This window comes from Lepeophtheirus salmonis, chromosome 6 (assembly GCF_016086655.4).
Source record: "Lepeophtheirus salmonis chromosome 6, UVic_Lsal_1.4, whole genome shotgun sequence".
Taxonomy (NCBI): domain Eukaryota; kingdom Metazoa; phylum Arthropoda; class Copepoda; order Siphonostomatoida; family Caligidae; genus Lepeophtheirus; species Lepeophtheirus salmonis.
Window position 1 is genome coordinate 19620220 of NC_052136.2, and position 14462 is coordinate 19634681.

Here is a 14462-nt window from a genome sequence, read left to right on the forward strand (position 1 = left end):
TTCGGGATTTGATTCTCGTACGGGCGGCGAAGGATCTTTTTTGTGGCTTCTCTTTTAATTGTTTCTCTGATTCTATTCGTTGGTCCTTTGTCATGACCAGTGTCGTAAAAATGCAATGTTAAAAATTGTTTTACAATTTTTTTATTGACCTGCACAGCCGTCAGAATAGTAATACACCTTTTTATCAATCCAAACGTTCTGCAATTTTCCCATTTACGAAAGAAACGACAGGATAATGCAGAATTACGAACTAAAGACACTATAATATGACAGTAGGAGTGATATTCGATTATCTCCGACATTTTCAATCCCATGATCATAAGCTTTACATTTTGGTGAATAGTACAAACACATACACTGTGTAACCAACTTGAGCCAGCAAGAACGCATTCTAAAGGTCGGAAAGAAGCGAATTTAGAAAGACCTACACATGTACTCTATTATTTTGAAGCCATGTGTTCCAATTAATTATAAATTTCACGTTCTATACCTTACCAGATCATGGTCAAATAGGATAGAACAAGGAAAAGTTACTCAAATATGTGTATATGTTACAGTAATATAAGTCGGAAAAGTGCAGTATACTTATATGTATTGCAAAGCTTATAAACATTAATATATTTAAATCATTTTTCCTATAGTAAATAAGATTGAATTTATTATTATGGCTATTATGATCTTTTCCGGTTATAGACCTGAATGAAGATGGTCATATTGAGATTCCACTCTAATTTTTTGCACACATATAGAATATGAGTAGGTTAAACTTTTTAAAAAATGGCGAAATCAATTCTGAAGAATGGCTGGTCCGCCATTTTTTTATGTTGTGCAATAAAGTTTTCATAACATTTTTTTCATATATACCATCTTTTTTACAAAATATAAATCGAAGCTTGTACTTTTAAAAGTATTTTATTTAAAAAAAAATAGAAAATTGGTTTATTCTAAATGGAGTTACGGTATACTCAAGTACGAAGGTCTTTCGAAGGGGCAAACCTTTGAGGGACTCCCAAACAGGCCCTAGCACCTCAACAACCCTTAAATTTTTAGACACATTGTTTATTTGATGGGATAGATATCCTTACCCAAATTTATAAAAATCAGTAATGGTAATAGCAGAAGGGTGTGTACACTTGACAATGTCCCAGTACTGTTTCTTTTAGTATTTTGTTATTGCTCTGTAACGTATATCATAATTAAAGAAGAGATCCGTGTTTAGAAAAAAATAAATTATTCGATTAAAAAGGAAAAAATGGTTAATTTGTGTGCTCTTTCTTCTTTTTTGTTCATTATTTAATAGGTAATCATAGTGTTAACTTCTCCCTCTGAAGTAAGCACTCTCGCCTTTTTTTTTTGTAAATTGTTTTTAAAATGTATAATAAAATAAATACATATGAATTTGAATATAATTATAATATTTTCCCTGCACTAGTGCTGTTTTAAATGTAGAAGCAGTAAGCAGTAATTTATTTTGTCTCTTCAAAATCGTATAACAGGGAACTGATATTAACAAGGTTCTTCATTCAGTAATACTATATGTTTTGCTCCCTCATTCTCCTTGCACTCTAATTATAATTTATACGCATTTACAGTATATGTTAATATTTGAAATTAAATATAAACGCTGGTATGAAAAAAATTTATTAACTCTAGCGTGTATTTTGCATGTAGCATACGGGGAGCACTGGTTTGTTTGTTTTTGTTAATGAGTGCATATAATTTTTTTTTCTCAAACTCTTATTATCATTCCTTCATTTTACTTAATACCTAAAAACAATTTTAGGTATATTTACACAAATGATAAAAAATGGGTCATAATTTATTTTTTATTAATTGCTTATTCTTTGATGTACTGTTTCATGCGTAATTTGGCTTTAAATGGGATATTTATTGAGATATTTTCATGATTATTAATAACCCTAATCATTATTGTATATAAAAATAGGTTGTAAATAAATCATATCTATAATAAATAGTAAAGATTTGTACGTACACTTCATTTTGAGAGGAAAATGTATGACTTATTTTATGTTTCTTCCTCACAAATATATATACAAATATAGCCATGTCCAAATCGTCTCTCTCTTCCCTAATCCCATTACTATAACCACCTTTTTATATATATGGTGTTTTAGACTGACAAGACAACATGGTAATGTCTGCTGATGGCCCCTCTTCTCCTACAACCAAAAAGTCACATCTGGGATGCTTCCTATTGCTTCTTCTTTTTTGTTAAATTGCTTTAAGAAAGAAGAACGACTACCACCCTCATACCCTCTCTCCCGTCCCTACTAACCACATGGTATAACAAAAAAAGAGGAATGAAGAGTCATAGCCAATACCATATGGAAATTTATATATACATTTAAATATATATTTTTTAACTGCTTCTCGATGAATTAAAATACTTAATTTTGATTTTTTCTTTTACTGCTTATGTAGTACCATAGATTGTTAAAGAGCATTAAAATTGATCTACGTAAAAATGTACTACATAGATACATAGTCAAAAAAAAAGGAATTGTGGATTTATTTTCTTTCTTTCTTGGAAAGAAAAAAGTTTATCGACAAAAGAAGTGAGTCCGTTCTGTTATTAATGGTGTAACAGATGGTTGCTCTTTCTCTCTTCTGAAGGGTCTGAGGGTTTCAATGCATCTGTACGTCTTATTATGTATAGCTCCCTAGTAGCCAATTTGCTGTTTGCAAGTTATAATATCAGTCCTTCATTCATCATTTACAAATTTTTCATAACATCTCCTTCATGTCTTCCAGTTCATAGATTCATTATTTCTTTGCATGGAGCATACAAGCATAATTGCCATACCCATAATTTACCTTAGACCTATTTAATAAGTCCATGTCTGATGTGTTTTAAAATTTTTTCAAAATTCAAAATAATTAGAATTATATGATGGTAAAGAGACCATGTTTGAACTTAAACTCTTGTTTCGTTGCTTTATAACCTTAGAAATATATTACAGTTCCTTCCATTTGGGAATCAGAACTTATATTCAAATATTTATTAAATGATCCTTATTGCACATGGGATGAAAAATCTCATGCTTCACACATAGATAGCTCTTTTTTTAATGCTAACCTTCAAAAGACAGCTGTCAAAATTACATGACAATTTGTCATTTATTTTGTGAGTTATTGTATTAAATGTGACGCTACTTTTGTTATTCCCAAAACAAAGGATCCAAAACAATTTCGTTTTTTAATTTTATACTTCTTCTTGATGGAAAAAAAATACTGTCTAAGCCAGGCAATGGGTTGAAAATGTTTATGGGGACTCCACTCTATCAGAAACAACAATTGAACGTTGGTTTGCTGACTTTATGCGCGGTCGTAGATACACCAATGATGCAGAACTTAGTTGACGTCCAAATGAGGTGGTAACAACAGGAAACATAAAAAAAATCCACAAAATCATTTTGAATTATTGGAAAGTGAAGTCGCATGAGTTAGCTAACATAGTATAGATATCAAAAGACATGTTTAAACGTAACAAATCATTATGTTTACATGGGTATATGACAATGAATGAAACATGGGTCCATCAATTCACTCCAGAATTAAAATAAATTATCATCTGAGCGGACAACACCTGGTTAACCTCGTCAAAATTGCCCGAAAGGACATTGAATTATTGGAAAGTGAAGTTGTGTGAGTTAGCTGAGATCATATAGATATTTAAAGAACATATTGTTCTTATATTGCATTAACATTTGTCGCCCATGATAAAAGCTCGTTTGAAGGACGTAATCATGGAAAAACGTCCCCATCTTAAGAAGAAGAAAGTGTTGTTTCGCCAGGAAAACACACTACATGCATTGAAAATCTGGATCCCCCTTATTCTCCAGATTTGGTTCTCAGCGAATACTGGCTGTTCGTAGAAATTCGTATATTTCTGTTTTCAGAAATTTCCATATTTCTGTTCAGTCCTCAACTTTTTTAACTGGACGGGTCTCTTAGGTAAATTTTTCTGTTGAAAACAAAGCTAAGTAACTGAGCTTTCATATGATTTATTTCCAACTATCTATCACAATTGTATTCATAATATAATTGACATTTACTGGAATATGCGTTTATGACTCCGTACCCTGTTTGCACGCGTTATTCGAATTTGAGAAGAGTATTTCCTTTTTGGGGATATCTAAAAACTGCAAATATGCAAAAATCCCTTAGATTTCCCAACATTTCATATGTAAATCGACATAGAGTTGAAGGGGCACAACTTTCTTATCCAAATAGACCAAATGATTTAGGAGGGATTTGTTGACCATTGCACTTCAGATAGAGGATTCTGTTTGTCCTTATCTCTTTTTTTTTGAAGGGGTCAAGGCTTTCAATGTTAATATTTAGAAAAGGAGATATAGAAAGAAATAAACCAAAATGAGGAACGTCAACTGTTTACCTTGCATTTTTCTTCATTTTCTCCTTACTCCACGTTTTCATATTTAATAAGAAAATAAAAATAAATATATAACACTAATCCTAATAGAAGTGAAATGATAATATGCTTATCGTTTCTGGAAATAAATTATAAAAGAAGAGAAGACATACATACTTACATGGATACACCTGTAAATAAAGGGCCAGATGGTTCTAGTTACATACACACATAAGAAATGAGTGAATGTGTTATTTTCTTTGGTAGCAGTTAGTATTCAATAGTGATATAGACTCAAAATACATATATAATATTCATAAATACATAACATATATATGTAGGTATGAAGATACATAACAATACTCATAATATTTTATGGAATTTGCAAAATAAATGAATATATATATAGCAAGAACAACAATAAAGAGAGAGAGAAAAAAAAAGGAAAAATTATCCATATGTTGGCGATAAACAAATATATAACAAAGGATTATTTATTTGTTTATACGTAAATAATGGACAGATTTATAAATGATATATTAGTACCTAGATAGACATGTATAATGTATATTATACATACATATTTAATAAACTGTAAAAATCTGTTATTTTTGCAAATAAGAGATACTTAAAAAAATTAAAAATACATTTTTATTTTTTTAAATGCCTCAATATTTCGTTAAAATAATTTATATTTCGTTAATAAGTAGACATGTATTTATTGTAGTATCATGAATGGGTGAAGTTTGCTTGAGTAGAACGTGTTACCATCTACAAGGCTTCATGATTTAAAGGGTCAAAAGCTAGGAGGCATGAAACATACCTTGAAAATTTTACAGAACACTTATATATTATGTACTTCTAAGTACATAATATATTATTTATTCTCCAATGAATGGTGCAATATGATATGTTATTAATGAACTCAAAGTTCGTGTGTAGGTCAATAAGTATAGTCTAGTATTTTGTATAAATACAACATGGGCTCAAAAATAACTAATTAAATGCTTTCATTATATTTTTAAATATCATACTTAAAATATATGTATATTTATATTCTTTTTTTTAAAGTGATTCACAGATACGTAAAGATTTTAAGAGTATAACTTTACCTACCAAAGAGTTAATGATATTATTGGAATGTTTCTATCAATTATTACATATAAAATGCATTTTTTTAGAAATGTCTTGTTCGTAGTCAACCTTCAAAAAGGATAAAAACTTGATCAGTACATAGAACATCTGTAAAAATAAAACAAAGAGAGTTTCTTTATTAATATAGTCCTATTTATTCTAAGTATTTTAGTTATGAGATAAACAACTTCTCAAAAACTAAGAGTGGAATGATAGAAAACTTATATATACATATGTATTTATATAAATTCCATTTGTTAACACGTGTTTTACAAGCTCTATGATAAGCAAAAAAGACTCAAGTAGAGTAGACTTTAAATACTTCAAATTACAGTAGAAAAAACTTGTCTTTACATGATTGTGACCTTTTAATTAATGTACAGTACCAATTTAGCTATCTATATGTTTACATACCTGCTTAAAAATAGGTTAAAATACATTCTGTCGTTTGCTATATGCAAATATATATGTAGTGCTGGGTTCAAGACTACTTTACCCGATATCAAGACAAGACCAAGATCTATGTCGAGACAAATCTCAAGAGTTACATCACAAAGAAATACCTTAAGGATATTTAGAAAGAAAAAAATATATTTTGGAATAGATAGATTTGTTGAAAAGCTCTTCCGTCCTTTCTAAGTAGATTCATTGATTTTTCCGGAGCAATTTGTAAATATCGTAGATATTTTTAGAGAGAATAGGAAGAGACATGATAAGTATTGGGAGAACGGTCTTCTAATATATCATTTCGATATACAGGGCGAGGACTCTAAAATTAGAAAATTTTAAAAGCCGTTTGCACTTCTACAAATTTTTATTTTTTCCCATTTTTATGGCAAACTTTTGAAGCAAAAGTTGGTAATTCAACAATTTTCTATACTTTTTATTCAATATGTCCCCATCCAGTCTGAATGATGTCTTCAATACGATACGAACAGAAGCCCAGCTGGTCTTAATAAAGTCAGAGGACAAGTTGTTCCACTCCTCCAGGCAATCGAAATTCGGGTGAGAAGTCTTGTCTGTCTTGCCCTCCAAGACACACTAAACAGAGAAGTCCAGGGAGTTTACATTGGGTGAGGACGAAGTCCATGAGTCTGCCAGCCAGAAGGCAGTTATCTCCCTGCAGAAGTGCAACACCTTCTCGGACGTGTGTGCCGGGGTGCCGTCTTGGGTAAACACATAGTTGTCCCTGTATAACATGCTCCTCAACCATAGCAAAACATGGTACCTAAGGAGTTTGTAGTAGACATCTGTGTTGACTTTCTCGTTGGCCTTGAAGAAGTAGGGAGATATTTTACTACCGTCGGACGTCACGCCACCGAGGACCTTGATATGAGCTGAATATTTGATCTTTAAAATTCTATCCACCTGCGCTCCTGATTTAGCTAATTTATCTTGTTCAGATCAGCTTCCACTGTGAAAATCTTCTTGTCGGAGATCGACTTGTGCACGGAGGAGATCGCACACCCTCTGTCATTTTGCTTGTTGTCCGGGCATTCATCATCGCACAAAAAAAAAAAAAATATCAAATTGTAGCTTTTTGTCAGTTCTTCCAAATGGCGCCAAGTACAAAATTATCAAACTTTTAGAACCGAGGCTAGTCGGCCTCATAGAGGATTCTAATTTTTAAGTCCTCAGCCTGTATGGCTTCTGAGACAGGTTGAATTGTGATCTTATTTATAAAAAGACTCATCTTTGTTATCTAATTTTTTGAATTTGTCCAGCATTACTATAAAATATCATTTAAAAAAGACCACACACAATTGTATTTTAATAAATAAAAATACAAAGCAACTCTGGCCATAACCAAATTGAAATGTGTCTTGCAGTGAATTTATTTAAATTTGGTTTTCGTATTTAATTTTACGATTGATAATTATTGATATATAACTATAAATATATATATAAAATTGGATATATTTAGACACGCCCACACTCCCATCATCCTTAGTAAGAGAGTACTTACAAAATCATGCTTTAAATGTTATAATATTTGTTTGCTAAAATAAAATTTAGTCTACAATAGCATCAAGTTCTAATGATGGTCGTAAATAGAACTTATAATAATAATTATTATTTACTAAATTTTGAAAAGTGCCCCAATGTGGGTAGTTTATTTTTTTATTTATTACTATTATTGAAGAAACTGCTGAAAAATATCCAAGTATATATTTATATATTTAGTCCAATATGAACGTTTTTAAAATAATGGAACACAGATATTTATTTATATGAAATATTTAAATTTCTCTACAGTAAAAGCTGGGGTTCTTAAGATACAAAACATAATTGTACTCGTAACATACTTAATTACTTTTTGGAATCCATTTGCATTGAGTTAAATAAATTTATAAAAATCAGAAGTAAAAACAATAAACAAAAGCAATTATTAAATAATTTAGCACAGTTTTGGTACTATTTGTAGAAAAGACATATCACTTGAAATTAGGATATTTTTTCAATAATGATCCTAGTTTTATCATGTAATCAAATATCACAGTATTTCCAAGCCATTTTTTTAGTTTTTTTTCTTCAATTTTCCTATATATTACATGAAGTTTCTTCAAGATTTTTCTTAAATGTATCTATTTTATTGAATAAATATATCAACTTTAGGCCCCCAATATTGTATCGCTTTCAGTTTATCAAACAATCTGTAACGTTAGTAAAAACGTTCTCTTTTCCGTTTTGTTTGAAGATATAATACAATAAATATTCCTAAACCATCATTTTAATTCATTACACAATTGTACAATGTACAATATGTATCAATGCTCGTTAAAAAATAAAAACTTATTAGTGAGGATGTATTAATATCAAATTTTTAGCCAATTCTGATGGACGATTCTGATTCCTTATTATGTATAAAGGAATTTCATAAACAAACAACAAAATTGTTTATTTTTTTTTTAATGTTAAACTTTTTATTAACTGCCGATAGGATAATAAATAAATAAATTTATCAATCATAATTCGTTGTTAAGAAATTTTAATTCGTCAATTAATTTACAGTTGACTCAAATTATGGAGTTTGACACCTTAGTTAGATATTTAAGGTAAACCTCCTTGCCCCTTGCTCCTGTGATCTAATTTCAACTGCTTCAATGGTAAGAAAAAATATTTGCGGCACTTACAAAAGTATTATTTTACTTGTTCAGTCCACATGAGGTCAAATTGTCTTGAACTCTCTTCAGTTGCTTACTACCCTAGAAATTGAAATATGTATAAAGTAGTGCTCGAGTGAAGACTTGTGCCTTTTTTTAATTGACTCAGGTTCGGATACTGATGACTCAAACTTGACTAAGTTAATATGGACTCGAATTCAGTTCTGTTATAAACAATATTATTGAACAAACATACAAAAATGAAATAATTAGTGAAAAAGTTACTTAGAGTTTTCAGAGTAAACCGTTCAACCCAAATCCTACTGTTACACAACTCATGGATACAATTCAAATTAATGTGGTACTAAAAATGCGGTTATTTCTAAATTGTACCTTTCAAGTAAATTTCCTCTACAAACCTGCAAATTTGTAAAATCTCTCTATTTTCCCCTTCTTGTTTTTTTTGTTTTTTTTTGAATTTTTTTGAACACCGTTGTCTAGTCCAGCTATTTTATTGATTTATAAATTGTCTCCAAAGATAAGTATCGGTGAAATCGGCATTATTATGCCGATTCCGATACTTCGAATTGGCCGATTCTTCCCAATGCCGATACCGATTCCGATGCATCGATACCTTATTTATATATAATAATGAATAAAGTAGCCTTACTTATTAGGAATCTCATACGGTATGATATTTTCATCTTTTTAATATACTAGCACAATGCACACATACGTTTTTATAGATTAGAAACATTATAATCTATATACAAAAATATATAGATAGTAATTAAATACCTCTTTTCGTTTCATGTAAGATCTTATATGGATGGATACATAATTATGAATAAAGCAGCCATGAATGGTCACCATGAGACACCAAATATAATATACCTACTAGGTGGGTTTATTTGTTTTAATCCCCACGACATTGAGGAAGTACGTACTTAAGCAATAACCCCTATGTGTAGATAGAAGGCAAACAAAATTATTATTTTTATGGGTTTATCGACATCAAAAGATATGATCACGAAACTATTGAATAAAAGACTATTGTTAAATATTATAGCTATTTATATGATACACCCTTGATGAATCTTCTTTATGTGTCTAAAGTCAGCATCATTACTCAAATTAAGTAATTTTTATACATATAACACGATGAATTCACATTTGTATCTCTCAATTTTTCCTTCCCAAAAAGATAATGGGGAAAATGGCTCATTTTATCAGTTAGTAAATGCCCAGTATTCCTAAATATAGGTCTAATACTCATTTAATACAAAGTAGAAAACTTACTTAGCTTAAGACAAGAGTTGATTCTAGGTCAAATAATCCAATTTGATAACATTAGGGTAAGAGTATCAGAAAGTTGACAGCTGAAAAAGAATATAATTCAATTTTTGTAACAGTCTTTCACCAATGTAAAAGTGAACGACAACAAGCCTGCCTATATCTAACATATGAAGGGTACATAATGTATTGCTATTATTTCATGTCTAGTATTTTCATTATACTAGTACAAGGATACTCCTTAATTGAATTATTTGTCCAAATTTTGATGGTCCATGATCATTACCTACTCTATAAAGACAATGTAAAATTATGATAATAAACTGTTATTGCAATTTATGTCAAGATAATGATGAAATGTGATTTCTTCATACATTTGATTAACTCATAATAATTTATGTTGAAAACAATAACAAGAATAATAATTTAAAAGAATCTTTATACAAATGTATTTTACCTAATGGACTTAAAAATTGGTACATCAATTAAAGAGACTTGTATTTGCAATAGTTTTTTTTAAATTCAAAGGTTATTTACGAGTATTTATCACTGTGTTATCTCACAAACATACAGAATTACAGTAGATTTTGTTGTCAGCTATCGATTTTTTAACTAATATTAGTCCTATAAACGTTGATTGGTGGAACTTGAATTAATTTTTATTTATCTCTTAACAATTTTGCTGCTATCAAATAAACAAGAAGAGTCTCACTATAGTTTGAAAAATGGCCAACTATTAATTCCTTTGGGACATTTGTTCATTTTCACTTTTTAGAGAATGAGAGGTTAAGAAATACCTACAATAAATATTACATCGTAAAATATTACGTGACTTGTAATTTTATTCACAGTGAATTCATCCCTGGACATTTCGTTCTCACTTTTTGAAGAGGGATTTGTATTGACATCAAACGGTTTTGTTTCTAAACTAGTTAGTATTTTTGTGAAGAGCTGTTCAGGGAGGCCTGGACAGTTAGTACTGGAGATGAATGATTACTAGTGATGGATGGGAGACGGACATGAACGATTTATGCAGTTTATTATTTAGAAATTACGACATCATAAATCTTTAATAGTGAGTAGGAATGAAATCCCGATGCAAGTACATTATTAATATCTTGGGAAATATAATTAAATTTCTTCATTACTATTCCCCTTTTAAGGCCTATCATCTATCACTACTCTACTTAATGTAGTTAAATACACAATATAAATAGAAAATCAATTAAAATTATAATTTGTGAAGAATTAAATGAATTACTAAAAAAAAAATATTCTATTTTTAAATATTGTCAGTTGTTAAGAAGCAGTCATGGTCTTAGGATCTCTTTCCTCTGAGTGAAAGGTGAGCTTCTGAAGAATTATTTTTCAGGTGCTCTTTTTAGAGAGTATCTTAATTTACTCAATTTCAATTCAAATAATTTTTTATTGACATTCCCTTACTCCACTTTGCAAGTGAAAAAAGTGATTTGGTTGATTTAGTTTTTTTACTGAAGTTTTTTTTAATATTATTTTGTGTGTTTTCAGTCGAAAAATAAAAATCTGATGAATGTGGTTTGTTTTTTCGTATTGTAATGTCTTTCTAATATGAGAGGAATAAATCTCTATGGTTTCAAATAAAACTATTTAATTATAATAGTAAATTTAAAATTTTGCCACACTCATATCCTAAATAATAATGGCAAGTTTATAATGTACATGCATAGTACATTTACAAATGGTTTTAAGTCTTGATAGGATTTGAAGTCATTCGTGTTTCTAAAGAACTCTTTAACAATAATTTTATTAATATGGATTTGCAATTTTGATTTACTGCAGAAAAATTGAGAGTTTAGTTGTAAGCGTCCACTCAATACTCTACGCAATCTGAATGGGGATCTCAGGCGATTTCAATAAATATATATAGAGCAATCGATCCTTATCCTTGCATACTTCACAGACGGGGGAGGCTGGCTTGGATCGGGAGAATGGACGGATGAATCTGTATAGGAAAGAATGGATGGATTGTTAGGAAAAGTATGTATTATAAATGTGTTTTGGGTATTTATGTTTTTCTACTTTACACTCATTGTTGGTTTTTAAAAGGGTTGTTTTTTTATTCTTATTTTTTAGTAGCCCAGGGATTACTATATACAAGGAGAGTGCATTTCTTTTTCGAAAATGCATATGTTGACATAAACCATCATCTGCAGTATATCCACGTATAATCTTTTATCTAATCAAATGCCACATAGATTTACTATGTTTGTCAATCTATGTATTTATTTTCTGAAAGAAGTACCATCTACATGTATATAGTGCTCCCTGCATAGCCTATCTATGATCAACCGGAATTTTTAAAAGGAAGGGAGGAGCGCTCGCTCATCAATTCTCTCTCCTTTTCTTTCTTTTTTCCTTTATTTAAAAAACATTTCAATGTTGCAACCGTATTTCTTCATCGAAAAGTGCTAATACAACTTTTTTGAAAAATTACAAACCTAATTTTAGACATGTTATATAAAAAAAAATCATTTCTTTTTACAAACATCAATAAGAACAGTTAGTCGCTTATTTTGATTTTTTTAAATTTTATATTCCAACCAAAATCTCTAAAATATCGATTTAAAAAAAAAAAAAAAGTGTTATTTTTTTTTTGTAAATGTATAAATTATAATTTCAAAAAATCAAAAAATTCTGAACATACATTAAAACTTAGGTTGGGTTATAATGTTAAATTCAATGAAAAAGATTATTGCCCGTTACCAGATGAAAAGTAAGAAGGAAACATCGAATTGCAATGTATCATTTAATTTTTTTTTTATTCAAATTTTTGTTTTTCATAGAATGGTTTATTTTCTCATTCTTATTTTTATAATGAATTATTTTAGCATCGGAACCATCAAACAGTTTAAATGTGAGTACACTGATTTTGGTCATGAAAATGGTGTGTATTTTGTGCATGTTAAAAAAACAAACCAGAAAATCAACATGGTAACCAGGACAATTTGAAGAATGTTTCGGAGGAGAGTAGTCTCACCTGTCATGGCCTTTCATTAGATCAGTTGTGGTAAGAAAGGAGGGGGAGAATGAAATAGACAAGGATCTCGGCAAGAATTACTTCGTTGTCGATTCTCAATTCTACTCTGAGTCCAACAAGGACTTACAATTATAACTTTATAAACAATTCCCTGCTACTCTCCGTCTTTCATGAGCACGCACGAATGTTCAATTCAGTCTTAGAATATAATTAAATGTAACAGCAAAGGAAGTTCACCCCTCAGGAGTTAAATAATAATGACAACAGTTAAGGAGAAGAAAATTCATTCATTTGATTAACAACTCCATAAAACGGGCCAGCTTAAAAATACATATGATGTAGATTACTACTAATTTTCATATGCACGCATATTTTTTATTTTTTTGGTTATTATTATTGTTTGTACTTCACTATATAGAAAAACACAGTAGATAAGGATAATAATAACAAAAAGGAAGAAGAGATACAATTTAATTCATATCAGTGAACCACCCTTAACTCTAATGAAAACTATAAACCATGACAAGTAGAGAAACGAAGACCACGTTTAGGGGCTTCTGCAGGATAATATATAAGTAATATAACATGCATGTTAATCCGGTGGTGTTTTTTTTTTTGGCTGGCCCGTGAATTTGTAATTGATAGTATAGAGAAAGAATTTCCCTTTCCTGAGCTGTTTTCATTATTATTTAACTACTGAGAAGGTAGTAAATATAAAGTGAAATATGAGAGATGAGGGGGGAGGAAGGGGGATATTTGGAGATACGACGATGCGTCCAAGTATTTGTCATGCCGCCTTAGTGATTTTAAGACCAAAAAAGTTTCCAAATTCAACATTCTAAGACATTCTAAAACTATTATTCACGAAAATAACTTGGAGATGTATTCAAGGAATCTTATTGAAGCAAATTCTGAAACCAATAATTTCATAAATTACCATGATGCTTGGTTCTTTCTATTTAAATTGATATGATGAGTTACAACTATTATTTAAAAAAATATATTTATATAGATATTAATAGTTTTATTTTTAGGATTTATGGGATTAGTATCTTTATTATAGATCTTCAGTTTATAAAAAGGCCAAATTCAATTTGACGATCATCAAATACCTGATGGTAATAAACCTTATTTGTTTATTTATGTTCTTAATTATAATTAAATCCACCTCGATGTCACAGTTTAAAATAAGATGTTCTTTGTATTGTAAAAACTCACTTTGGTTAATGATGATTTCTGGCGCATATTCCCTCAGTTTGATGTAATCATTGTTTATAACAATCATCTCCAGACATTTAGTTTTGAACGAAGCAAGTTTAATATTTTGATATATATTTTCAATCAATGTTACACTTATGATTAGTGGGATTCTTTCTTCCAATAATTTTATGGTTGTTTGGATCTTATTCAAATAATGTTTAATCATCACTTTTTCCGAGAAAAAAAATCATATCATCTTTATCTTTTTGGATTGCATCATTGTTTCTTTTCATATCATTAAAAAAAAATCTTTGAATGAATT

General features: G+C 29.7%; 1 long non-coding RNA gene across 1 annotated transcript; it reads left to right on the plus strand.

Moving 5' to 3' along the window:
• Window positions 1-11223: 11223 nt before the first annotated feature.
• LOC121120728 (uncharacterized) lies at window positions 11224-13668 on the plus strand. The gene is made up of 3 exons (XR_005865169.2): window positions 11224-11269; window positions 11743-11964; window positions 12792-13668. It is a non-coding gene; the product is annotated as an uncharacterized lncRNA (long non-coding RNA).
• The last annotated feature ends 794 nt before the right edge of the window (window positions 13669-14462 follow it).